Source organism: Pleurodeles waltl, chromosome 2_1, assembly GCF_031143425.1.
Source record: "Pleurodeles waltl isolate 20211129_DDA chromosome 2_1, aPleWal1.hap1.20221129, whole genome shotgun sequence".
NCBI classification, from domain to species: Eukaryota; Metazoa; Chordata; class Amphibia; order Caudata; family Salamandridae; genus Pleurodeles; species Pleurodeles waltl.
In genome coordinates, this window is record NC_090438.1 from 14,157,135 (window position 1) to 14,184,236 (window position 27,102).

Here is a 27,102-nt window from a genome sequence, read left to right on the forward strand (position 1 = left end):
CTCACTGAAGCAGGTAGCTCCCGGAGAAGTGCCAGAAACAGGCACTAAGAGGATGCGTGAAACGGTGCTCGCCGAAGTTGCACAAAGGAGTCCCACGTCGCCGGAGACCAACTTAGAAAGTCGTGCAATGCAGGTTAGAGTGCCGTGGACCCAGGCTTGGCTGTGCACAAAGGATTTCCGCCGGAAGTGCACAGGGGCCGGAGTAGCTGCAAAGTCGCGGTTCCCAGCAATGCAGCCCAGCGAGGTGAGGCAAGGACTTACCTCCACCAAACTTGGGCTGAAGAGTCACTGGACTGTGGGGGTCACTTGGACAGAGTCGCTGGATTCGAGGGACCTCGCTCGTCGTGCTGAGAGGAGACCCAAGGGACCGGTAATGCAGCTTTTTGGTGCCTGCGGTTGCAGGGGGAAGATTCCGTTGACCCACGGGAGATTTCTTCGGAGCTTCTGGTGCAGAGAGGAGGCAGGCTACCCCCACAGCATGCACAAGCAGGAAAACAGTCGAGAAGGCGGCAGGATCAGCGTTACAGAGTTGCAGTAGTCGTCTTTGCTACTATGTTGCAGGTTTGCAGGCTTCCAGCGCGGTCAGCGGTCGTTTCCTTATCAGAAGGTGAAGAGGGAGATGCAGAGGAACTCGGATGAGCTCTTGCATTCGTTATCTAAAGTTTCCCCAGAGACAGAGACCCTAAATAGCCAGAAAAGAGGGTTTGGCTACCTAGGAGAGAGGATAGGCTAGCAACACCTGAAGGAGCCTATCACAAGGAGTCTCTGACGTCACCTGGTGGCACTGGCCACTCAGAGCAGTCCAGTGTGCCAGCAGCACCTCTGTTTCCAAGATGGCAGCACACTGGAGGAGCTCTGGACACCTCCCAGGGGAGGTGCAGGTCAGGGGAGTGGTCACTCCCCTTTCCTTTGTCCAGTTTCGCGCCAGAGCAGGGGCTAAGGGGTCCCTGAACCGGTGTAGACTGGCTTATGCAGAATTGGGCACATCTGTGCCCAACAAAGCATTTCCAGAGGTTGGGGGAGGCTACTCTTCCCCTGCCTTCACACCATTTTCCAAAGGGAGAGGGTGTCACACCCTCTCTCAGAGGAAGTTCTTTGTTCTGCCATCCTGGGCCAGGCCTGGCTGGACCCCAGGAGGGCAGATGCCTGTCTGAGGGGTTGGCAGCAGCAGCAGCTGCAGTGAAACCCCAGGAAGGGCAGTTTGGCAGTACCAGGGTCTGTGCTACAGACCACTGGGATCATGGGATTGTGTCAACTATGCCAGGATGGCATAGAGGGGGCAATTCCATGATCATAGACATGTTACATGGCCATATTCGGAGTTACCATTGTGAAGCTACATATAGGTAGTGACCTATATGTAGTGCACGCGTGTAATGGTGTCCCCGCACTCACAAAGTTCAGGGAATTGGCTCTGAACAATGTGGGGGCACCTTGGCTAGTGCCAGGGTGCCCTCACACTAAGTAACTTTGCACCTAACCTTTACCAGGTAAAGGTTAGACATATAGGTGACTTATAAGTTACTTAAGTGCAGTGTAAAATGGCTGTGAAATAACGTGGACGTTATTTCACTCAGGCTGCAGTGGCAGGCCTGTGTAAGAATTGTCAGAGCTTCCTATGGGTGGCAAAAGAAATGCTGCAGCCCATAGGGATCTCCTGGAACCCCAATACCCTGGGTGCCTCAGTACCATATACTAGGGAATTATAAGGGTGTTCCAGTAAGCCAATGTAAATTGGTAAAAATGGTCACTAGCCTGTTAGTGACAATTTGGAAAGAAATGAGAGAGCATAACCACTGAGGTTCTGATTAGCAGAGCCTCAGTGAGACAGTTAGTCACTACACAGGTAACACATTCAGGCACACTTATGAGCACTGGGGCCCTGGGTTACCAGGGTCCCAGTGACACATACAACTAAAACAACATATATACAGTGAAAAATGGGGGTAACATGCCAGGCAAGATGGTACTTTCCTACACAACCCCCCCCCCAAACGAAGGACAATAAGACTAGCCATGACCTGATGAGTCTTCATTGTCTAAGTGGAAATATCTGGAGAGTCCATCTGCATAGGAGTGGCTACTCCCAGGTCTATGTTCCACTGTATAGTCCATTCCCTGTAGGGATATGGACCACCTCAACAATTTAGGATTTTCACCTTTCATTTGTTTTAGCCAAAGTAGAGGTTTGTGGTCTGTCTGAACAATGAAGTGAGTGCCAAACAGGTATGGCCTCAACTTCTTCAGAGCCCAGACCACAGCAAAGGCCTCCCTCTCAATGGCAGACCAACGCTTTTCTCTAGGGGTCAACCTTCTACTAATAAAAGCAACAGGTTGATCCTGGCCCTCAGAATTAAGTTGTGATAGGACTGCCCCTACTCCTAATTCAGATGCATCAGTTTGGACATAGAATTTTTTAGAGTAACAAGGGCTTTTCAGGACAGGTGCAGAGCACATGGCCTGCTTCAGCTCCTCAAAAGCTTTCTGACAGCTTGCTGTCCATAATACCTTTTTAGGCTTTTTTTTGCATGTGAGGTCATTAAGAGGGGCTGCAATGGAGCCATAGTTCTTAATGAACCTCCTGTAATACCCAGTGAGGCCTAAGAAGGCTCTCACCTGAATCTGAGCGGTAGGGGGAACCCAATCAATAATAGTTTGGATTTTCCCCTGAAGTGGTGCAATCTGTTCCCCACCAACAAGGTGTCCCAGATAAACCACCTTACCCTGCCCTATCTGGCACTTTGAAGCCTTGATAGTGAGGCCTGCCTTTTGCAGGGCGTCCAAAACTTTCCATAGGTGGACCAGGTGATCATCCCAGCTGGAGCTAAAGACAGCTATATCGTCCAAATATGCTGCACTGAAAGCTTCCAGCCCTTGCAAACCTGTGTTCACCAACCTCTGAAAAGTGGCAGGTGCATTTTTCAAACCAAAAGGCATTACAGTAAACTGGTAATGTCCTCCAATGGTAGAAAATGCAGTCTTAGATTTAGCATCTTCTGATAATTTGATTTGCCAATACCCTGCAGTCAAATCAAAAGTGCTTAGATACTTGGCAGATGCCAGTGTATCTATAAGCTCATCTGCCCTGGGTATAGGGTGAGCATCAGTTTTGGTTACCAAGTTGAGACCTCTATAGTCTACACAAAACCGCATTTCCTTCTTTCCATCTTTAGAATTGGGTTTTGGTACCAGTACCACAGGAGAAGCCCATGGACTGTCAGAGTGCTCAACCACTCCTAGTTCCAACATTTTCTGAACTTCTTGCTTTATGCAGTCCCTGACATGGTCAGGCTGCCTATAGATCTTACTTTTGACAGGTAAACTGTCTCCAGTATCTATAGTGTGCTCACACCAAGAAGTGGTGCCTGGCACAGTAGAGAAGAGTTCTGAAAATTGTCCTAGGAGATTTATGCAATGGTCTTTCTGCTCAGCAGTAAGACAATCTGCCAAAACTACACCTTCCACAAGAGCATCTTGTTCTGTGGAAGAGAAGAGATCAGGTAGAGGATCACTGTCTTCTTCCTGTCCCTCATCAGTTGCCATGAGCAGGGTGAGATCAGCCCTGTCATAGTAGGGTTTCAGGCGGTTGACATGGAGCACCCTAAGGGGACTCCTGGCAGTGCCTAAGTCAACCAAGTAGGTGACTTCACCCTTCTTTTCAACAATTGTGTGGGGTCCACTCCATTTATCTTGGAGTGCTCTTGGGGCCACAGGCTCCAAGACCCACACTTTCTGCCCTGGTTGGTACTGAACCAAAACAGCCTTCTGATCATGCCTTTGCTTCTGGAGCTCTTGGCTGGCCTGAAGGTTTTTACTGGCCTTTTTCATGTACTCAGCCATCCTTGATCTGAGGCCAAGTACATAATCCACAATATCCTGCTTAGGAACTTTTAAAGGTTGTTCCCAACCCTCCTTTACAAGTGTGAGTGGACCCCTAACAGGGTGTCCAAAAAGAAGTTCAAAGGGGCTGAAGCCCACTCCTTTCTGGGGTACCTCCCTGTAGGCAAAAAGGAGGCATGGTAGAAGGATATCCCATCTCCTGCAGAGTTTTTCAGGGAGACCCATAATCATGCCTTTGAGAGTTTTATTAAATCTCTCCACCAGTCCATTTGTTTGTGGATGATAGGGTGTTGTGAACTTGTACGTTACACCACACTCCTTCCACATGGCCTTTAAGTATGCAGACATGAAATTGCTTCCTCTGTCTGATACTACTTCCTTTGGGAAGCCCACCCTGGAAAATACTCCCAGGAGGGCCTTTGCCACTGCAGGAGCTGTAGTGGTCCTTAAAGGAATTGCTTCAGGATATCTTGTGGCATGGTCCACTACCACCAAGATGAATCTATTGCCTGAAGCAGTAGGAGGGTCAAGGGGGCCAACTATGTCAACCCCTACCCTTTCAAAGGGAACCCCAACCACAGGCAGTGGGATAAGGGGTGCCTTTGGGGTGAAACCTGTCTTGCCACTGGCTTGACAGATTTCACAGGACTTACAAAATTCCTTTGTGTCCTCAGACATCCTAGGCCAATGAAACAGGGGAACAAGCCTGTCCCAAGTTTTCATTTGTCCTAGGTGCCCAGCTAAGGGAATGTCATGTGCCAGTGTTAGGAGGAACTTTCTGTACTCCTGAGGAATCACTAATCTCCTGGCAGCTCCAGGTTTAGGATCCCTATGTTCAGTGTACAAGAGGTTGTCCTCCCAGTAAACTCTGTGAGAGTCACTGACATCCCCATTAGCCTGTTTGACAGTTTGCTGTCTGAGACCCTCTAATGTGGGACAGGTTTGCTGTGCCACACTCAGCTCCTCTCTGGCAGGCCCCCCTTCACCCAAAAGCTCAGCAGTGTCTGCTTCCAGCTCCTCTGGTGTAGGTTCTGCACAGGGAGGGAATTGTTCTTCCCCAGAAGTAGAATCCACTGTAGAGGGAGGGATAGTAGGAAGTGGTTTGCTTCTACTAGCCCTAGCTTTAGGGAGCACTTGGTCCATTGTTCCAGGATCCAAGCTTCCCTGTCCTTTTTGCTTTTTGGCCTGAGCCCTTGTCAAAGCAAAAATATGCCCTGGGATGCCCAGCATTGCTGCATGGGCCTCCAACTCCACATCTGACCAAGCTGATGTCTCCAAATCATTCCCTAATAGACAGTCTACAGGTAAATCTGAAGCTACCACAACTTTCTTTGGACCAGTTACGCCCCCCCAGTTGAGATTTACAACAGCCATGGGGTGGCTTTGTGTTATGTTGTGAGCATTGGTTACTTGGTACTGGTGTCCAAGTATGTGTTGTTCAGGGTGCACCAGTTTCTCAATCACCATTGTGACACTGGCACCTGTGTCCCTGTAGGCCTGGACCTCAACACCATTTATTAGGGTTAGTTGCTTGTACTTCTCCAAGTTATGGGGGCAAGCAACCAAAGTGGCTAAATCAATAGCCCCTTCAGAGACTAAAGTAGCCTCTGTGGTCTCCCTAATCAGACCAACCCCAACTAAATTACCAGAAGTGAGCCCAGCTACTCCCTTGGATTGGCTATTAGTAGGTTTGCTCCCACCATCACTGCTATTAGTAGGGACACTAGGTGTAGCAGTAGGGGTTGTAGTGGTAGGAGCTGTGGTGCCTTTCTTTGGACAACTGGGATCTGTTGTCCAATGGCCTTTTATTTTACATAAATAGCACCATGGTTTCTTTTCCTTGTTCTGATTAAAGGAGGATTTGGACCCACCACCCCCACCAGAGTGTTTTTGTGGGCCTGATGAAGACTCATTTTTAGATTTGTCCCCACCCTTGTCTGAAGACTTACCATCCTTCTTTTTGTTGCCATCTTTGTCACCCCCTGTATGAACTTTTCTGTTCACTCTTGTTCTGACCCATTTGTCTGCCTTCTTTCCCAATTCTTGGGGAGAGGTCAGATCAGAGTCCACTAAGTACTGGTGCAACAAATCAGACACACAATTATTAAGAATATGCTCTCTCAGGATCAAGTTATACAGGCTGTCATAATCAGTAACTTTACTGCCATGTAACCACCCCTCCAAGGCCTTCACTGCCTGGTCAATGAAATCAACCCAGTCTTGTGAAGACTCCTTTTTGGTCTCTCTGAACTTTATCCTGTACTGTTCAGTGGTTAAGCCATAACCATCCAGGAGTGCATTCTTAAGAACTTGGAAATTATTAGCATCATTTTCTTTCACAGTAAGGAGCCTATCCCTATCTTTTCCACTAAATGATAGCCATAGGATAGCAGCCCACTGCCTTTGAGGGACATCCTGTACAACACAGGCCCTCTCAAGTGCAGCAAACCACTTGTTAATGTCATCCCCCTCCTTATAAGGGGGAACTATCTTGTGCAGATTCCTGGAATCATGCTCTTTTGCAGGATGACTATGGGGAATACTGCTGCTGCCACCATGGGTATCTAAACCCAACTTCTGTCTTTCCTTCTCTAATTCAAAAGACTGTCTATCCAAAACCAGCTGTTTCTTTTTAAGCTTCAGTCTGGTTTGTTCCACCCTCAACTTATTGAGTTCCCTCTCTAACATTCTGTCATCAGGGTTGGTGGGAGGGACATTCCTAGAAACAGAGCTATGATGGGAATGAACAGAAGGAGACCTGTCCCTTACAGAAGCCAACTTAACAGCTTGGTTTACAGAAACATTACTACCAGTAAGGTGAGAATAAATGCTTTTGCTATGATGTGAGACAACACTATTTATTTGGTGTGGCTCATCATCATTACCATCTATGCTAGATTGTCTAGTAATGGGCAGGCTAGGAAGTTTCTTTCCTGAATCTTTTCCTGGGGGAGTCCCTGAATCAGATTGGGAACTATTAGGTACTTTTTCAACAGATGGGGCACCTATGGCCTTATCCTGTTCTCTAAGCATGTTAAGTAACAGTTCCAAGGAAGGATTCTTCCCTACACTCAAACCTCTCTCTATACAGAGACTCCTTGCTCTTTTCCAGCTAAGGTTGTCATATGCAAGTTTGGACAGATCAACACTTTGGCCTGTGCCAGACATTTTTAGAGAGAGTTAAAGTGATAGACAAAGAGAAAAAAGTTTTCAGAACTTTTTGGAAAGACAGAAAAAAACTTTTAAAACTTTTAAGAACTTTTTGAAAGTTTAGGAGCACTTTTCAGCACTTAGAAAAGAGTGAAAAGAGGAAATGCAAAACTTTTTGGCTATGTGTATATACACTGACCTTGTTTTGTATATTTTTCTCTTATGAAAAGTACAATGACAAGAGTGGTAAGTAGTCTCAAGCACTTATCCCACCACTGCACAACCAATGTAGGAGGCTGGACTGGCTTGTAGTGAGTACCAAGGGGTACTTGCACCTTGCACCAGGCCCAGTTATCCCTTATTAGTGTATAGGGTGTCTAGCAGCTTAGGCTGATAGATAATGGTAGCTTAGCAGAGCAGCTTAGGCTGAACTAGGAGACGTGTGAAGCTACTACAGTACCACTTAGTGTCATATGCACAATATCATAAGAAAACACAATACAAAGTTATACTAAAAATAAAGGTACTTTATTTTTTATGACAATATGCCAAAGTATCTTAGAGTGTACCCTCAGTGAGAGGATAGGAAATATACACAAGATATATATACACAATAGCAAAAATATGCAGTATAGTCTTAGAAAACAGTGCAAACAATGTATAGTTACAATAGGATGCAATGGGGAGACATAGGGATAGGGGCAACACAAACCATATACTCCAAAAGTGGAATGCGAACCACGAATGGACCCCAAACCTATGTGACCTTGTAGAGGGTCGCTGGGACTATTAGAAAATAGTGAGAGTTAGAAAAATAACCCTCCCCAAGACCCTGAAAAGTGAGTGCAAAGTGCACTAAAGTTCCCCTAAGGACAAAGTAGTCGTGTTAGAGGAATAATGCAGGAAAGACACAAACCAGCAATGCAACAACTGTGGATTTCCAATCTAGGGTACCTGTGGAACAAGGGGACCAAGTCCAAAAGTCACAAGCAAGTCGGAGATGGGCAGATGCCCAGGAAATGCCAGCTGCGGGTGCAAAGAAGCTTCGACTGGACAGAAGAAGCTGAGGTTTCTGCAGGAACAAAAAGGGCTAGAGACTTCCCCTTTGGTGGACAGATCCCTCTTGCCGTGTAGAGTTGTGCAAAAGTGTTTTCCCGCCGGAAGAACGCCAACAAGCCTTGCTAGCGGCAAATCGTGCGTTTGACGTTTTTGGACGCTGCTGGGGCCCAGGAGGGACCAGGAGGTCGCAAATTGGACCTGAAGAAAGAAGGGACGTCGTGCAAGACACAGAGCCCTCACTGAAGCAGGTAGCTCCCGGAGAAGTGCCAGAAACAGGCACTACGAGGATGTGTGAAACGGTGCTCGCCGAAGTTGCACAAAGGAGTCCCACGTCGCCGGAGACCAACTTAGAAAGTCGTGCAATGCAGGTTAGAGTGCCGTGGACCCAGGCTTGGCTGTGCACAAAGGATTTCTGCCGGAAGTGCACAGGGGCCGGAGTAGCTGCAAAGTCGCGGTTCCCAGCAATGCAGCCCAGCGAGGTGAGGCAAGGACTTACCTCCACCAAACTTGGGCTGAAGAGTCACTGGACTGTGGGGGTCACTTGGACAGAGTCGCTGGATTCGAGGGACCTCGCTCGTCGTGCTGAGAGGAGACCCAAGGGACCGGTAATGCAGCTTTTTGGTGCCTGCGGTTGCAGGGGGAAGATTCCGTCGACCCACGGGAGATTTCTTCGGAGCTTCTGGTGCAGAGAGGAGGCAGGCTACCCCCACAGCATGCACAAGCAGGAAAACAGTCGAGAAGGCGGCAGGATCAGTGTTACAGAGTTGCAGTAGTCGTCTTTGCTACTATGTTGCAGGTTTGCAGGCTTCCAGCGCGGTCAGCGGTCGTTTCCTTATCAGAAGGTGAAGAGAGAGATGCAGAGGAACTCGGATGAGCTCTTGCATTCGTTATCTAAAGTTTCCCCAGAGACAGAGACCCTAAATAGCCAGAAAAGAGGGTTTGGCTACCTAGGAGAGAGGATAGGCTAGCAACACCTGAAGGAGCCTATCACAAGGAGTCTCTGACGTCACCTGGTGGCACTGGCCACTCAGAGCAGTCCAGTGTGCCAGCAGCACCTCTGTTTCCAAGATGGCAGAGGTCTGGAGCACCCTGGAGGAGCTCTGGACACCTCCCAGGGGAGGTGCAGGTCAGGGGAGTGGTCACTCCCCTTTCCTTTGTCCAGTTTCGCGCCAGAGCAGGGGCTAAGGGGTCCCTGAACCGGTGTAGACTGGCTTATGCAGAATTGGGCACATCTGTGCCCAACAAAGCATTTCCAGAGGCTGGGGGAGGCTACTCCTCCCCTGCCTTCACACCATTTTCCAAAGGGAGAGGGTGTCACACCCTCTCTCAGAGGAAGTTCTTTGTTCTGCCATCCTGGGCCAGGCCTGGCTGGACCCCAGGAGGGCAGATGCCTGTCTGAGGGGTTGGCAGCATCTGCAGTGAAACCCCAGGAAGGGCAGTTTGGCAGTACCAGGGTCTGTGCTACAGACCACTGGGATCATGGGATTGTGTCAACTATGCCAGGATGGCATAGAGGGGGCAATTCCATGATCATAGACATGTTACATGGCCATATTCGGAGTTACCATTGTGAAGCTACATATAGGTAGTGACCTATATGTAGTGCACGCGTGTAATGGTGTCCCTGCACTCACAAAGTTCAGGGAATTGGCTCTGAACAATGTGGGGGCACCTTGGCTAGTGCCAGGGTGCCCTCACACTAAGTAACTTTGCACCTAACCTTTACCAGGTAAAGGTTAGACATATAGGTGACTTATAAGTTACTTAAGTGCAGTGTAAAATGGCTGTGAAATAACGTGGACGTTATTTCACTCAGGCTGCAGTGGCAGGCCTGTGTAAGAATTGTCAGAGCTCCCTATGGGTGGCAAAAGAAATGCTGCAGCCCATAGGGATCTCCTGGAACCCCAATACCCTGGGTACCTCAGTACCATATACTAGGGAATTATAAGGGTGTTCCAGTAAGCCAATGTAAATTGGTAAAAATGGTCACTAGCCTGTTAGTGACAATTTGGAAAGAAATGAGAGAGCATAACCACTGAGGTTCTGATTAGCAGAGCCTCAGTGAGACAGTTAGTCACTACACAGGTAACACATTCAGGCACACTTATGAGCACTGGGGCCCTGGGTTACCAGGGTCCCAGTGACACATACAACTAAAACAACATATATACAGTGAAAAATGGGGGTAACATGCCAGGCAAGATGGTACTTTCCTACACTATCTCCCCCCCGGAGCGATACACTAGCCGACTCAGGTGTCTGTCCAGTGGTGGACTCTGCTCTCTTGGAACACTGGGAGTCGCCATTAGAGTGTCCATGCTGGTAGCACTCTAAGCATTTGGGGATGAACTTCCCTAACTTTCTGTCAAAGAACCCTGGTTTCTTCCCAAATCTAGAAGAGGAATGGTTACCTCCCCCCTTGGGAATTGTTTGGGGGGCCTTTTGAGAACTCCTTTTCTTTAAGTTTTTCTCCCCCCTCTTTCTTCTGTTGGGAACCCTGACCACCTTTGTGGGTGTCCCCCTCAGATGCCTTGTTGGACAGTCTGGTGCTAACCCAGAGGTCCGCCTCCTCAGCAAGCTTTCTGGGATCAGTCAGCTTACTATTTACCAAGTGCTGCTGCAACTCTGTAAAAGAAATACTGAGCATATGCTCTCCCAGAATCAAGTCATATAACCCTTTGTAATCATCTACTTTGCTGCCCGCACCCATCCATCCAGTGCCTTATTGGAGAAATCAGAACAATCTACCCAAGCCTGTGTGGAAAGTTTGGTGCTGTCCGTAAACCTCTGATGGTATTTCTGAGGGGTCAGCCCAAACTTGGCCAGTAAAACAGCTTTCATGGGTGCATAGACATCTCTATCCTGTGGAGCTAGTGTAAGAAGTGTGTCCCTCCCCACCAGCAAAAACAGTGTCTACAAAGTGGAGGGAGGCAGGCAAAAAGTTAGGGGTGACCACCCTAAGGCTGTCAGGTCTAACAAGCAAACTTCCACATTTTGAATCCTCTAGTAGACTCTGTGCTCATGGTGTTCCCCGAAGTTCCATCTTGTTACAGTCTTTGCTCAGCCCTTACATGATCGTGCTAGCTTATTTGATTCAATATTTTGGTTCAGTCTATTTCTTTCTGCGGATGATACACAAACCACTTGGAACCTGTCCCACAATGTCCAGTCAATGGTGGCTTGCCAGTATGATTGCCTCCCCAAGGTTCAGCTTCGGATGAGTTCAAACCATCCCTGGTTTCATCGTGACCAGACATAAACCCTTTGTGCGACTAACCTTTCACTGTTTACATAACTATCATCTTGGCCCATCTACACTGGGCCCTACATCCACCTCCATGGCAGCTGTGAAAGATCTCAATGTAAAGGTTGCTTCCTCCACTACTATGGTAGATCAGAGTCCTTCAGCCGAAAAATCTTGTTTACTCCAACTGCGTTCTCTAAAATGTTTTCACAGCTTTTTCCATTCCTTCACAAGTTTCAAATTAAGAACGCTTTTTGTCACCTCACTTGGATTACAGCCCGTCTTGAACTTCCAGCAGTCTTGTTCCACGAGAACAAATTCAAGATCACGCTGCAGGACCAGCCCTTGGCTTTCATCAAAGGAACCATCTCTGACCAGCCCTCGCTGCATCGCCTGCAGTGAAAGCCTTTGGGCCTAATTCCTATATTGGTGGCAATGGCGAGGGAGGACCCTTTCCTCTAACATAATGGTCTACTCATCCGATTTAAATGCTGGCAGATCTATGGTGCAACCACAACAGAGACTACTACACCTCTGTCGTGGTGACGCCCTTCTGATGGCTTGAAGGAGTAAGGCCTGTTGGAGGTTCACATGTATGTGCGCCCACATCATTCAGATGGGCGGACATGCAGGTTAGTTTTCACTGCCCGTCACCCACAGGAAAACCCTTGCTGTAACTGACAGTGAAAACTGCAAAATGCTCCCCTCGCCATGGCAGGTAAGGCAGGACATTGTTTTGTTTTTATTTTCAAAAATGAAATCCCTCTTTGAGGTTTTATTTATGAAAAAAATAACTTTTATCACACAGATCCTTCATGTCTGACGGAGACGTACAACAACATTACAGTGCATTGCAGTGACCACCTTGGCGGTTCCTGTCAATCCTTGAAATGTCCAGAGACGTTTCAAAATGTGGCCGCTGGGACCCCCCCAAGAGACACGGAGGGATTTACTCCATCACCCTGGCGGAGGACAGCCCAACTGCAAAATTTTAAATTAGGCCCATAAACTTATTTAAACAAATGTTATGGTATCAAAGCTACTTTTACTCCTGAACAGTCCTATTCCAACACAGATTGTACACGTACTCCTCTGGTCACCCGTTAAGGCCTAAAAACAAGTGTATATTTGAGAATTCTAAATTTAAGTCCAACGACCATGAGTAGCAGGCCCTTTATCTATAACTCCAGCCCTTCAGTGGAATTACATGCCACCACATATGATGAAATTCAGAAAACTGCTGAAGACTGGTGGTGTCCAGCCTTCCAGTGCCCTGGGGTCTCTAGTCCTGCGGTCACTTTTTCAAGCCTGTTCAACTGGAGCTGTTGAGTGACTTTTGGTTTTCAGCATCTATATTCCCTAGTTAGGGTGTAGATTGCACTTTACAAGTATCAAAACTAAACTAAAGCAAACACAATAATTCCCCAAAAGCAGAAAGCTATGCTCAGCTGGCAGCTTGCAGTAGACACTGAGACAGGGAGGTCATAGCAGGATGTGATAAACCTGCTTTCTGGCCTATTGTTGATAGAGATCCTTGGGTGATACCATAGACCTTGGTACCAACCTCATTCATTCCACACATAGTGGTCCACCGACTTCTGAGAACTCAGAATCATGACCTCCCCTATATGACAAAGCAGAAGAACTGATCTGCACAGCTGCTCAACGACTGGCGGTGTGTATCTGACTCCAGGCACATTGCTTCGATAGAGCAGCTTCGATAGAGCAGCACTATGTCCTCCATGTACGTAAAGCAGTAATCGACCACATACGTCTTACTCCAGATCTGCAGGACAGTTACTCTTTTAACAAACACTTGAAGGAATTTCGAAGCAGGCTTGTTTACCTACAGAAAAGGTGCTACTATGACACTAGAAAATCTGCAGGAAGAACTCTTGTTCATTTTACGCATTCCCAGGTCTACCACTAATGGTACATCTGGGAATATGTCAAGATTCATGGGCGGATGCTTGGGAACACCGATGTACCAACTATGGAACACCTCCCTGGGCCAAAGTAACGCCAGGCAACAATTTGCCAGACGTGCATGATGCCAGAGGATCAATTCAGCAGTCAATCCAGTGCTTAATTTGTAAATAAAAACGTGCTGGTGCCCAAAGCATTCCTGTGGAACATGCAGTTGCTGCAATTAAATGTGCGAGGACAGACTACTGAGGCAGCATAATCCTGAAGCCACCTCGGCCTCTTTAATTCGTTTACAGACACTCCCTGCCCCTTCAGCTCACTCTTGCAGCTTTCTCCCTTTGTGAGGCTCTTTCGTTTTTCTCTTCCTCCGTGTTTCCCACTTGCATCTTTTGTTCACCGTAAATGCCTGATGCAGAAAAATAAGTCCTGGCCCTCAAAAATAAGTGCTGTGCCCCCCCACTGGAAGCCACAGCTCAAATTAAGCACTGAGTCAATCAATAGTTCTCTGTATTAGTTCTCTTAGTTTTCTGCTAAAAATGAAAAATGCTAGGAAGTTGCCAAAACAGAGCAACCTCATAAGACAGGGTTCTGCAAAAGGTCTTCTGCTACAGTAGCGTCAGCATTTTTAGCAAAAGAGATCCCCACCCAGACAGGGGGCCTCTCCATAGGGAGGGATCTTCTGCGCCTTGGGGTGATGGGGGTGGAGGCAGAAATCTGTACAACTCTGAATCAGACCTTCAGCTTGTTCCAAGTATAAAGTGCCCTCAGGTCTGGACGCCCCATCCATGATGTGTATTTCTCGCCCACTGAACACTACATTTCAAGTCATCACTACGATCTGAGTCAGCGTCTCTAATGAGGCTTCTGGGTGTAAGTAAATAGAAGTAAATAAAAAACTTACTTGTTCTCCAACGGCTCCACGGTCGTCCACTATTTTCACTACTATTTTCAAGGAAATGTTCATCTACAAAAGAATGAAACAAAGCGCTTAGAAGAGCTCTCCAAACACTGTAACAACAGTTCTTCTGTTCAATCACTGAAGTGTGACACATCACTAGCACTTACAAAGCTTTGCCTTTCACTCACCAGATTCTGTGCCAATGACAGGGGGCACAACGAGGTGGCAGACCGTCTGCTGGTTTTGATTTGTAATTCTCACTTGCATTGCAGAGGGGCCATTATTTAATGCCTGGGTGTAGGAAAGTACCATCTTGCCTGGCATGTTACCCCCATTTTTCACTGTATATATGTTGTTTTAGTTGTATGTCTCACTGGGACCCTGTCATCCAGGGCCCCAGTGCTCATAAGTGTGCCTGAATGTGTTACCTGTGTAGTGACTAACTGTCTCACTGAGGCTCTGCTAATCAGAACCTCAGTGGTTATGCTCTCTCATTTCTTTCAAATTGTCACTAACAGGCTAGTGACCAATTTTACCAATTTACATTGGCTTACTGGAACACCCTTATAATTCCCTAGTATATGGTACTGAGGTACCCAGGGTATTGGGGTTCCAGGAGATCCCTATGGGCTGCAGCATTTCTTTTGCCACCCATAGGGAACTCTGACAATTCTTACACAGGCCTGCCACTGCAGCCTGAGTGAAATAACGCCCACGTTATTTCACAGCCATTTTACACTGCACTTAAGTAACTTATAAGTCACCTATATGTCTAACCTTTACCTGGTAAAGGTTAGGTGCAAAGTTACTTAGTGTGAGGGCACCCTGGCACTAGCCAAGGTGCCCCCACATTGTTCAGGGCCAATTCCCCGGACTTTGTGAGTGCGGGGACACCATTACACGCGTGCACTACATATAGGTCACTACCTATATGTAGCTCCACAATGATAACTCCGAATATGGGCATGTAACATGTCTATGATCATGGAATTGCCCCCTCTATGCCATCCTGGCATAGTTGGTACAATCCCATGATCCCAGTGGTCTGTAGCATAGACCCTGGTACTGCCAAACTGCCTTTCCTGGGGTTTCACTGCAGCTGCTGCTGCTGCCAACCCCTCAGACAGGTTTCTGCCCTCCTGGGGTCAAGCCAGGCTTGTCCCAGGATGGCAGAACAAAGGACTTCCTCTGAGAGAGGGTGTTACACCCTCTCCCTTTGGAAACTGGTGTGAAGGCAGGGGAGGAGTAGCCTCCCCCAGCCTCTGGAAATGCTTTCATGGGCACTTTTGGTGCCCATTTCTGCATAAGCCAGTCTACACCGGTTCAGGGACCCCTTAGCCCTGCTCTGGCGCAAAACTGGACAAAGGAAAGGGGAGTGACCACTCCCATGACCTGCACCTCCTCTGGGAGGTGTCCAGAGCTCCTCCAGTGTGCTCCAGAAATCTGCCATCTTGGAAACAGAGGTGCTGCTGGCACACTGGACTGCTCTGAGTGGCCAGTACCACCAGGTGACGTCAGAGACTCCTTCTGATAGGCTCCTTCAGGTGTTGCTAGCCTATCCTCTCTCCTAGGTAGCCAAACCCTCTTTTCTAGCTATTTAGGGTCTCTGTCTCTGGGGAAACTTTAGATAACGAATGCAAGAGCTCATCCGAGTTCCTCTGCATCTCTCTCTTCACCTCCTGCCAAGGAATCGACTGCTGACCGCGCTGGAAGCCTGCAAAACTGCAACATAGTAGCAAAGATGACTACTGCAACTCTGTAACGCTGATCCTGCCGCCTTCTCAACTGTTTTCCTGGTAGTGCATGCTGTAGGGGTAGTCTGCCTCCTCTCTGCACTAGAAGCTCTGAAGAAATCTCCTGTGGGTCGACGGAATCGTCCCTCTGCAACCGCAGGCACCAAAGAACTGCATAACCGGTCCCTTGGGTCTCCTCTCAGCACGACGAGCGAGGTCCCTCGAATCCAGCAACTGTGTCCAAGTGACCCCCACAGTCCAGTGACTCTTCAGTCCAAGTTTGGTGGAGGTAAGTCCTTGCCTCCCTAGGCCAGACTGCAATGCTGGGAACCGCGACTTTTGCAGCTACTCCGGCCCCTGAGCACTTCCGGCGGAAATCCTTTGTGCACAGCCAGGTGTGGGTCCACAGCACTCTAACCTGCATTGCACGACTTTCTAGGTTGGTCTCCGGCGACGTGGGACTCCTTTGTGCAACTTAGGGTGAGCACCGTTTCACGGATCCTCGTAGTGCCTGTTTCTGGCACTTCTCCGGGTGCTACCTGCTGCTGACAGAGTTCCTTGTCTTGCTCGACGTCTCGTCTGTCTCCTGACGGAATTTGCGACATCCTGGTCCCTCCTGGGCCACAGCAGCATCCAAAAATGCTTACTGCACGATTTGCAGCTAGCAAGGCTTGTTGGCGGTCTCTCGGCGGGAAAACACTTCTGCACGACTCTCCACGGCGTGCGGGATCCGTCCTCCAAAGGGGAAGTCTCTAGCCCTTGTCGTTCCTGCAGAAACCTTAGCTTCTTCTGTCCAGTAGAAGCTTCTTTGCACCCACAGCTGGCATTTCCTGGGCATCTGCCCATCTCCGACATGCTTGTGACTTTTGGACTTGGTCCCCTTGTTCCACAGGTACCCTCGACTGGAAATCCATCGTTGTTGCATTGCTGGTTTGTGTCTTTCCTGCAGTATTACCCTATCACGACTTCTTGGTCCTTTGGGGAACTTCAGTGCACTTTGCACCCACTTTTCAGGGTCTTGGGGTGGGCTATTTTTCTAACCCTCACTATTTTCTTATAGTCCCAGCGACCCTCTACAAGGTCACATAGGTGTGGAGTCCATTCGTGGTTCGCATTCCACTTTTGGAGTATATGGTTTGTGTTGCCCCTATCCCTATATGTCCCCATTGCATCCTATTGCAACTATACATTGTTTGCACTGTTTTCTAAGACTATACTGCATATTTTTGGTATTGTGTACATATATCTTGTGTATATTTCCTATCCTCTCACTGAGGGTACAATCTGAGATACTTTGGCATATTGTCATAAAAATAAAGTACCTTTATTTTTAGTATAACTGTGTATTGTGTTTTCTTATGATATTGTGCAAGTGACATTAGTGGTACTGTAGGAGCTTCACTCGTCTCCTAGTTCAGCCTAAGCTGCTCTGCTAAGCTACCATTATCTATCAGCCTATGCTGCTAGACACCCTATACACTAATAAGGGATAACTGGGCCTGGTGCAAGGTGCAAGTACCCCTAGGTACTCACTACAAGCCAGTCCAGCCTCCTACACTGGGTCAGATCAGCCGTTAGGGGACATGTGGACCCATTTCCATGGTCAAACACTATTAAAAGAACCCACAGGTGCCAACCCGAAACTCCAGGAACACCCTTACCCACACCAGAGGGATGCCATGGAATGGGGGACCCCATCCCAGGTAAGTAGCGTAAGTATAGGTAACCATTGGGGCCCTAACAAGGGTCCCCTGTGCTCGCCATTGGGGTGGTGGGCAGGACTCCTGTCTTTTCTATGACAGGAGTCATGTTTTAGGATGGTTGTTTGCCTAGAAATGATGCACGGCTGGCTGGCGGCATTTATTTTGCCGCAACCAGCCTAACATAATTTTTGGGTACACAACCCCCATACTGTCATGCCCACCCGGCTAGCGTTGTTTTTTTTAGACACTAGCCCAAGCTTAGAGCCCGCTTGCGCCATTCTATAAATATGCCACCCTGCTGGCGTTGTAGAGTGACGCATGCCGGAGCTAAACATTTTGCCGCAACACTGCATTAGCGCAGTTTTGCAGCAAAAAGTATCAACATGCCCCTAAATATGTCTGAGAAAGGTCACAAGCCATTTTCCATGTGAGCCTGTCATTCTACCATCTGTCAGCACCATTTAAGTTGATCATAATAATTGCCTTTAGAATGTTCTCTGTGTTTCAAGCTGCCCTGGAAGGTGGCGTAGTGAAAACAACAGCAGATCCGTCTACAACAAGCTGGACCAGCATGTATTCCATCATGCAGATGGAAGAGTTGTCTAGGGAATGCATTAAGGATCACCCAACCAAAGAAGCTGCTCGGTGCCTTTTCTCACCCATCACCAATGTCCTGGTTCCTTTTAACATGTACAGTATGAGCAGATGTTATTGTCATGTCCTCTAGCTTCTCTGGCATTACCTTATCAGTTCTAGTTGCAAGGTCCTCTCTTTCTCTTGGAAACAGTCACCCTCACCCTCTGTCGGAAGTTGGCTCTGTATATACTATCTCAAAGTTCCTTCAAGTAGGGGCGAGCTGCCAGTAGCTCCAGAGCCTCCTGCTACAGGCCTCTTGTGCTGAGGCCATTTGTGCAAGACTCACCTTGCACACATCCCCAGACATCCCCCGGAGCCCCAAGACTCACCCGCACACACCCCCAGACATCCCAGGAGCCCCAAAACTCACCCGCACACACCCTCAGACATCCCCAGGAGCCCCAAGACTCACCCCTCACACACCCCCAGACATCCCCAGGAGCCCCAAGACTCACCTCGCACACACCCTCAGACATCCCCAGGAGCCACAAGATTCATCCCACACACACCCCCAGACATCCCCAGAAGCCCCACGACTAACCCGCACATACCCCCAGACATCCCCAGGAGCCCCAAAACTCACCCGCACACACCCTCAGACATCCCCAGGAGCCCCAAGACTCACCCCTCACACACCCCCAGACATCCCCAGGAGCCCCAAGACTCACATCGCACACACCCTCAGACATCCCCAGGAGCCACAAGACTCATCCCACACACACCCCCAGACATCCCCAGAAGCCCCACGACTAACCCGCACATACCCCCAGACATCCCCAGGAGCCCCAAAACTCACCCGCACACACCCTCAGACATCCGCAGGAGCCCCAAGACTCACCCCTCACACACCCTCAGACATCCCCAGGAGCACCAAGACTTACCCCTCAAACACCTGCAGACATCCCCAGGAGCCCCAAAACTCACCCGCACACACCCTCAGACATCCCCAGGAGCCCCAAGACTCATCCGCACACACCCCCAGACATCCCCAGGATCCCCAAGACTAACCCGCACACACCCCCAGACATCCCCAGGAGCCCCAAAACTCACCCGCACACACCCTCAAACATCTGCAGGAGCCCCAAGACTCACCCCTCACACACCCCCAGACATCCCCAGGAGCCCCAAGACTTACCCGCAGACACCCTCAGACATCCCCAGGAGCCCCAAGACTCACCCGCACACACCCCCAGACATCCACAGGAGCCCCAAGACTCATCTCAGACACACACCACCAGACATCCCCAGGAGCCCCAAGACTCACCTGCACACACCCTCAGAAATCCCCAGGAGCCCCAAGACTCACCCCTCACACACCCCCAGACATCCCCAGGATCCCCAAGACTCACCCGCAGACACCCCCAGACATCCCCAGGAGCCCCAAGACTCACCCGCACACACCCCCAGACATCCCCAGGAGCCCCAAGACTAACCTGCACACACCCCCAGACATCCCCAGGAGCACCGACACATCCCACACACACCCCCAGATATCCCCAGGAGCACCAAGACTCATGCCACACACACCCCATGACATCCCCAGGAGCCCCAAAACTCACCCCCACACACCCTCAGACATCCCCAGGAGCACCAAGACTTACTCCCAACACACCCCCAGACATCCTCAGGAGCCCCAAAACTCACCCGCACACACCCTCAGACATCCCCAAGAGCCCCAAGACTTACCCCTCACACGCCCCCAGACATCCCCAGGAGCTCCAAGACTAACCCGCGCACCCCCCCAGACATCCCCAGGAGCACCAAGACTCATCCCACACACACCACCAGACATCCCCAGAAGCCCCAAAACACACCCGCACACACCCCAGAAATCCCCAGGAACCCCAAGACTTACCCCTCACACACCCTCAGACATCCCCATGAGCACCAAGACTCACCCGCACACACCCTCAGACATCCCCAGGAGCCACAAGACTTACCCCTCACACACCCCCAGACATCCTCAGGAGCCCCAAAACTCACCCGCACACACCCTCAGACATCCGCAGGAGCCCCAAGACTCACCCCTCACACACCCCCAGACATCCCCAGGAGCCCCAAAACTCACCCGCACACACCCTCAGACATCCCCAGGAGCACCAAGACTTACCCCTCAAACACCCGCAGACATCCCCAGAAGCCCCAAAACTGACCCGCACACACTCTCAGACTTCCCCAGGAGCCCCAAGATTCACCCCTCACACACCCCCAGACTTCCCCAGGAGCCCCAAATCTCACCCGCACACACCCTCAGACATCCCCAGGAGCCCCAAGACTCACCCGTCACACACCCCCAGACATCCCCAGGAGCCACAAGACTCATCCCACACACACCCCCAGACATCCCCAGAAGCCCCAAGACTAACCCGCACATACCCCCAGACATCCCCAGGAGCCCCAAAACTCACCCGCACACACCCTCAGACATCCGCAGGAGCTTCAAGACTCAGCCCTCACACACCCCCAGACATCCCCAGGAGCCCCAAAACTCACCCGAACACACCCTCAGACATCCCCAGGAGCACCAAGACTTACCCCTCAAACACCTGCAGACATCCCCAGGAGCCCCAAAACTCACCCGCACACACCCTCAGACATCCCCAGGAGCCCCAAGACTCATCCGCACACATCACCAGACATCCCCAGGAGCCCCAAGACTAACCCGCACACACCCGCAGACATCCCCAGGAGCCCCAAAACTCACACGCACACACCCTCAGACATCTGCAGGAGGCCCAAGACTCACCACTCACACACCCCCAGACATCCCCGGGAGCCCCAAGGCTTACCCGCAGACACCCTCAGACATCCCCAGGAGCCCCAAGACTCACCCGCACACACCCCCAGACATCCACAGGAGCCCCAAGACTCATCCCACACACACACCCCCAGACATCCCCAGGAGCCCCAAGACTCACCTGCACACACCCTCAGAAATCCCCAGGAGCCCCAAGACTCACCCCTCACACACCCCCAGACATCCCCAGGAGCCCCAAGACTCACCCGCAGACACCCCCAGACATCCCCAGGAGCCCCAAGACTCACCCGCACACACCCCCAGACATCCCCAGGAGCCCCAAGACTAACCCGCACACACCCCCAGACATCCCCAGGAGCACCAAGACTCATCCCACACACACCCCCAGACATCCCCAGGAGCACCAAGACTCATCCCACACACACCCCATGACATCCCCAGGAGCCCCAAAACTCACCCCACACACCCTCAGACATCCTCAGGAGCACCACGACTTACTCCTTACACACCCCCAGACATCCTCAGGAGCCCCAAAACTCACCCGCACACACCCTCAGACATCCCCAAGAGCCCCAAGACTTACCCCTCACACGCCCCCAGACATCCCCAGGAGCTCCAAGACTAACCCGCACACACCCCCAGACATCCCCAGGAGCACCAAGACTCATCCCACACACACCACCAGACATACCCAGGAGCCCCAAAACACACCCGCACACACTCCCAGAAATCCCCAGGAACCCCAAGACTTACCCCTCACACACCCCCAGACATCCCCAGGAGCCCCAAAACTCACCCGCACACACCCTCAGACATCCCCAGGAGCCCCAAGACTAACCCCTCACACACTCCCAGACTTCCCCAGGAGCCCCAAAACTCACCCGCACACACCCTCAGACATCCCCAGGAGCACCAAGACTCACCCCCACACATCCCCAGACATCCCCAGGAACCCCAAGACTCACCCGCAGACACCCCCAGACATCCCCAGGAGCACCAAGACTCGCCCACACACACCCCCAGACATTCCCAGGAGCCCCAAGACTAACCCGCACACACCCCCAGACATCCCCAGGAGCACCAAGACTCATCCCACACACACCCCCAGACATCCCCAGGAGCCCCAAAACTCACCCGCACACACCCTCAGACATCCCCAGGAGCACCAAGACTTACCCCTCACACACCCCCAGACATCCTCAAGAGCCCCAAAACTCACCTGCACACACCCTCAGACATCCCCAGGAGCCCCAAGACTTACCCCTCACACGCCTCCAGACACCCCAGGAGCTCCAAGACTAACCAGCACACACCCCCAGACATCCCCAGGAGCACCAAGACTAATCCCACACACACACCCAGACATCACCAGGCGCCCCAAAACGCACCTGCACACACCCCCAGAAATACCCAGGAGCCCCAAGACTTACCCCTCACACACCCCCAGACATCCCCAGAGCCCCAAGACTCACCCGCACACACCCCAGACAACCCCAGGAGCCCCAAGACTCACCCACACACACCCCAGACATCCCCAGGAGCCCCAAGACTCACACACACACACCCCTAGACATCCCCAGGAGCCCCAAGACTCACCTGCACACACCTCCAGACATCCCCAGGAGCCCCAAGACTCAACCACACACACCCCCAGACATCCCCAGGAGTCCCAAGAGTCACCTCGCACACATCCCCAGACATCCCCAGGAGGCCCAAGACTCACCCGCACACACCCTCAGACATCCCCAGGAGCCCCAAGACTCACCCGCATACACCCCCAGATATCCCCAGGAGCCCCAAAACTCACCCGCACACACCCTCAGACATCCCCAGGAGCACCAAGACTTACTCCTCACACACCCCCAGACATCCTCAGGAGCCCCAAAACTCACCCGCACACACCCTCAGACATCCCCAAGAGCCCCAAGACTTACCCCTCACACGCCCCCAGACATCCCCAGGAGCACCAAGACTAACCCGCACACACCCCCAGACATCCCCAGGAGCCCCAAAACTCACCCGCACACACCCTCAAACATCTGCAGGAGCCCCAAGACTCACCCCTCACACACCCCCAGACATCCCCAGGAGCCCCAAGACTTACCCGCAGACACCCTCAGACATCCCCCGGAGCCCCAAGACTCACCCGCACACACCCCAAGACATCCACAGGAGCCCCAAGACTCATCTCAGACACACACCCCCAGACATCCCCAGGAGCCCCAAGACTCACCTGCACACACCCTCAGAAATCCCCAGGAGCCCCAAGACTCACCCCTCACACACCCCCAGACATCCCCAGGATCCCCAAGACTCACCCGCAGACACCCCCAGACATCCCCAGGAGCCCCAAGACTCACCCGCACACACCCCCAGACATCCCCAGGAGCCCCAAGACTAACCTGCACACACCCCCAGACATCCCCAGGAGCACCAAGACTCATCCCACACACACCCCCAGATATCCCCAGGAGCACAAAGACTCATGCCACACACACCCCATGACATCCCCAGGAGCCCAAAAACTCACCCCCACACACCCTCAGACATCCCCAGGAGCACCAAGACTTACTCCCAAAACACCCCCAGACATCCGCAGGAGCCCCAAAACTCACCCGCACACACCCTCAGACATCCCCAAGAGCCCCAAGACTTACCCCTCACACGCCCCCAGACATCCCCAGGAGCTCCAAGACTAACCCGCACACACCCTCAGACATCCCCAGGAGCCCCATGACTCACCCCTCACACACCCCCAGACATCCCCAGGAGCCCAAAATCTCACCCGCACACACCCTCAGACATCCCCAGGAGCACCAAGACTCACCCGCACACATCCCCAGACATCCCCAGGAGCCCCAAGACTCACACGCAGACATCCCCAGACATCCCCAGGAGCCCCAAGACTCACCCGCTCACACCCCCAGACATCCCCAGGAGCCCCAAGACTAACCCGCACACACCCCCAGACATCCCCAGGAGCCCCAAGACTCATCCCACACACACCCCCAGACATCCCCAGGAGCACCAAGACTCATCCCACACACACCCCCAGACATCCCCAGGAGCCCCAAAACTCACTCGCACACACCCTCAGACATCCCCAGGAGCACCAAGACTTACTCCTCACACACCCCCAGACATCCTCAGGAGCCCCAAAACTCACCCGCACACACCCTCAGACATCCCCAAGAGCCCCAAGACTTACCTCTCACACGCCCCCAGACATCCCCAGGAGCACCAAGACTAACCCGCACACACCCCCAGACATCCCCAGGAGCACCAAGACTCATCCCACACACACCCCCAGACATCCCCAGGAGCCCCAAAACTCACTCGCACACACCCTCAGACATCCCCAGAAGCACCAAGACTTACTCCTCACACACCCCCAGACATCCTCAGGAGCCCCAAAACTCACCCACACACACCCCCAGACATCCCCAGGAGCCCCGCATGTGGACAGCAGCTCAGCACATGTGCATTCACCATGGATGGAGATCATCACTTCAACAGCAGAAGAACATCTTTAAAGTCAATTTGGAACTTAAAATGCATACCTCTGGGATCAGAGCAGAGGCGAAGTCATCGACTGCAGGCAAACCCAATCCTTCAGGAGCCGCCGACACAAGACCTGGGCACAGGGATGAAAAAGACACAATCAGTGCATTTACAGACAGTGACGTGTTCTAAAAGAAGCATTGACGCGGAGGTGATTCCATGTGAGCTGATTTAGATGCAGTATTGTTGGAAAATAAAGGTACAGCATTGAAACGGCAGAATACCAGTGATGGCTGTAGGAAAGTACCATCTTGCCTGGCATGTTACCCCCATTTTTCACTGTATATATGTTGTTTTAGTTGTATGTGTCACTGGGACCCTGTTCTCCAGGGCCCCAGTGCTCATAAGTGTGCCTGAATGTGTTACCTGTGTAGTGACTAACTGTCTCACTGAGGCTCTGCTAAACAGAACCTCAGTGGTTATGCTCTCTCATTTCTTTCAAATTGTCACTAACAGGCCAGTGACCAATTTTACCAATTTACATTGGCTTACTGGAACACCCTTATAATTCCCTAGTACATGGTACTGAAGTACCCAGGGTATTGGGGTTCCAGGAGATCCCTATGGGCTGCAGCATTTCTTTTGCCACCCATAGGGAGCTCTGACAATTCTTACACAGGCCTGCCACTGCAGCCTGAGTGAAATAACGTCCACGTTATTTCACAGCCATTTTACACTGCACTTAAGTAACTTATAAGTCACCTATATGTCTAACCTTTACCTGGTAAAGGTTAGGTGCAAAGTTACTTAGTGTGAGGGCACCCTAGCACTAGCCAAGGTGCCCCCACATTGTTCAGGGCCAATTCCCCGGACTTTGTGAGTGCGGGGACACCATTACACGCGTTCACTACATATAGGTCACTACCTATATGTAGCTTCACAATGGTAACTCCGAATATGGCTATGTAACATGTCTATGATCATGGAATTGCCCCCTCTATGCCAACCTGGCATAGTTTGCACAATCCCATGGTCCCAGTGGTCTGTAGCACAGACCCTGGTACTGCCAAACTGCCTTTCCTGGGGTTTCACTGCAGCTGCTGCTGCTGCCAACCCCTCAGACAGGTTTCTGCCCCCCTGGGGTCAAGCCAGGCTTGTCCCAGGATGGCAGAACAAAGGACTTCCTCTGAGAGAGGGTGTTACACCCTCTCCCTTTGGAAAATGGTATGAAGGCAGGGGAGGAGTAGCCTCCCCCAGCCTCTGGAAATGCTTTCATGGGCACATTTGGTGCCCATTTCTGCATAAGCCAGTCTACACCGGTTCAGGGACCCCTTAGCCCTGCTCTGGCGTGAAACTGGACAAAGGAAAGGGGAGTGACCACTCCCCAGACCTGCACCTCCCCTGGGAGGTGTCCAGAGCTCCTCCAGTGTGCTCCAGACCTCTGCCATCTTGGAAACAGAGGTGCTGCTGGCACACTGGACTGCTCTGAGTGGCCAGTGCCACCAGGTGACGTCAGAGACTCCTTCTGATAGGCTCCTTCAGGTGTTAGTAGCCTATCCTCTCTCCTAGGTAGCCAAACCCTCTTTTCTGGCTATTTAGGGTCTCTGTCTCTGGGGAAACTTTAGATAACGAATGCAAGAGCTCATCAGAGTTCCTCTGCATCTCTCTCTTCACCTTCTGCCAAGGAATCGACTGCTGACTGCGCTGGAAGCCTGCAAAACTGCAACAAAGTAGCTAAGACGACTACTGCAACTCTGTAACGCTGATCCTGCTGCCTTCTCGACTGTTTTCCTGGTGATGCATGCTGTGGGGGTAGTCTGCCTCCTCTCTGCACTAGAAGCTCCGAAGAAATCTCCCGTGGGTCGACGGAATCTTCCCCCTGCAACCGCAGGCAACACAAAGCTGCATTACCGGTCCCTTGGGTCTCCTCTCAGCACGACGAGCGAGGTCCCTCGAATCCAGCAACTCTGTCCAAGTGACTCCCACAGTCCAGTGACTCTTCAGTCCAAGTTTGGTGGAGGTAAGTCCTTGCCTCACTTCGCTAGACTGCATTGCTGGGAACCACGACTTTTGCAGCTACTCCAGCCCCTGTGCACTTCTGGTGGAAATCCTTTGTGCACAGCCAAGCCTGGGTCCACAGCACTCTAACCTGCATTGCACGACTTTCTAAGTTGGTCTCCGGCGACGTGGGACTCCTTTGTGTAACTTCGGGTGAGCACCGTTTCACGCATCCTCGTAGTGCCTGTTTCTGGCACTTCTCTGGGCGCTACCTGCTGCTGAGAGGGCTCCTTGTCTTGCTCGATGTCCCTTCTCTCTCCTGGCGCAATTTGCCACATCCTGGTCCCTCCTGTGCCATAGCAGCATCCAAAAACGCTTACTGCACGATTTGCAGCTAGCAAGGCTTGTTGGCGGTTTTTTGGCAAGATAATACTTCTGCACGACTCTCAAATGCGAGTGGCATCTGTCCACCAAAGGGGAAGTCTCTAGCCCTTTTTGTTCCTGCAGAAACCTGAGCTTCTTCTGTCCAGTAGAAGCTTCTTTGCACCCACAGCTGGCATTTCCTGGGCATATGCCCATCTCCGACTTGCTTGTGACTTTTGGACTTGTTCCCCTTGTTCCACAGGTACCCTAGATTGGAAATCCATTGTTGTTGC

The 27,102-nt window shown here is 51.2% G+C and overlaps 1 long non-coding RNA gene across 1 annotated transcript in view; it reads right to left on the minus strand.

Moving 5' to 3' along the window:
• LOC138258000 (uncharacterized) overlaps positions 1 to 27,102 on the minus strand; it is a 199,662-nt gene that overhangs the window by 102,838 nt on the left and 69,722 nt on the right. Inside the window, exons 2-3 of the long non-coding RNA XR_011198403.1 lie at positions 24,508 to 24,581; positions 14,121 to 14,183 (exon numbers count right to left, since the gene is read on the minus strand). This is a non-coding gene — a long non-coding RNA (uncharacterized lncRNA). The remainder of the gene's footprint in view (positions 1 to 14,120; positions 14,184 to 24,507; positions 24,582 to 27,102) is intronic.